Below are 1,231 nucleotides of genomic sequence, written 5' to 3'. Positions count from 1 at the left end.
TTTCTTATCTCATTTTCTTTCACCTTAACAAAAAATCATAATCTTCTGTTAGTTTTCCTTTCCCCCTTTTCACCTCAACAAAACACAACATAAAAACTTGTAAGACCATTGATATGGGTTTGAAAGTCGAAACTATTATGAGTATACCCTTCCAATTTTGTTTACACTTGAGCGACATAAGGGAATCATTAAAAACCTAACTAAAGATTGGGCTCTTCATCCAATTGGAATCGGATCTCACGAATTATGGTCCACTTAAGTTGGGCTTGAGGTTCACATTGGCATAACAGTTTTTGTGCAAGCATGGTGTCAATAAAGAAACATTTGACAAGCCGGCCAGCCTATTAGCAAGCCTAACTACTTAGGGCGACTCATAACATTGACATTACTTAGTTTATGTACAAATAATAACCTGTCACCTTAATGGTTGTCAAAATATTTTGTGAAAATTATTGTGATTCTAAAGTTATTGTTACAACAATATTTGTTTGGGCTGGCCCACCCAGTCTGTAGCAATCCTTGTTGGCGAGGCAAGGTCTTCAAGTTGAGAAATTCTCCACTAAAGGATACTCCATTTTGGTTAATCCCATTTTTTTTAATGATGATTGTTCACATTCTTGACAAAGTACTATTTTAGGATTAAAATTGAGAAGTCATTCTAACTGTTAATAATTTAAACATCATATTCTCTATCATGACTCTCTATTGATAGTGATTAGAGTGTTTAGTGGATGTTCTAAATTTAAATCTCGTTATTGAACAAAAGTAAAAGTTAAACAGTAGACTCAGCAACCATCATGTGGAATAATTTCTGTGTAAACAAGTTAAACCTAATAACTAGGGGTGTTCGCGGTGTGGTATGGTATTGAGCAATTTTTAGCACCGGACTTTGCAGTGCGGTTTGGCCATAACCATAACCGCACCGCACTTTATTTTTGTGGTCAAATGTGCGATGCAGTGTATAAGATGTGATTTGAAGCCGATATATTTTTCAAATTTTGGGTTTTTTATGCCCAGCCCAAAATTGATTTTCTCCTTTGTGTTGGCCAAGTTTTAAACTAGTGAGTTAGTTTTTCTTTATTTTAGACTGATTTTCCTAATCAACACTTGTTAGGGTTATTAAACTTTTTTTCTTTTGAAAACTAGGGTTATTAAACTATAAATAATATATTTAATATTTAAAAAATGAATATATTAATATATAGAGAGGGTGCGGTGTGGTGTGGTTTTC

Source organism: Castanea sativa, chromosome 9 (assembly GCF_040712315.1).
Source record: "Castanea sativa cultivar Marrone di Chiusa Pesio chromosome 9, ASM4071231v1".
In the NCBI taxonomy this organism is placed as follows: Eukaryota; Viridiplantae; Streptophyta; class Magnoliopsida; order Fagales; family Fagaceae; genus Castanea; species Castanea sativa.
The sequence above is the reverse complement of the archived record's forward strand: the minus strand, read 5'-3'. Positions refer to the sequence as shown.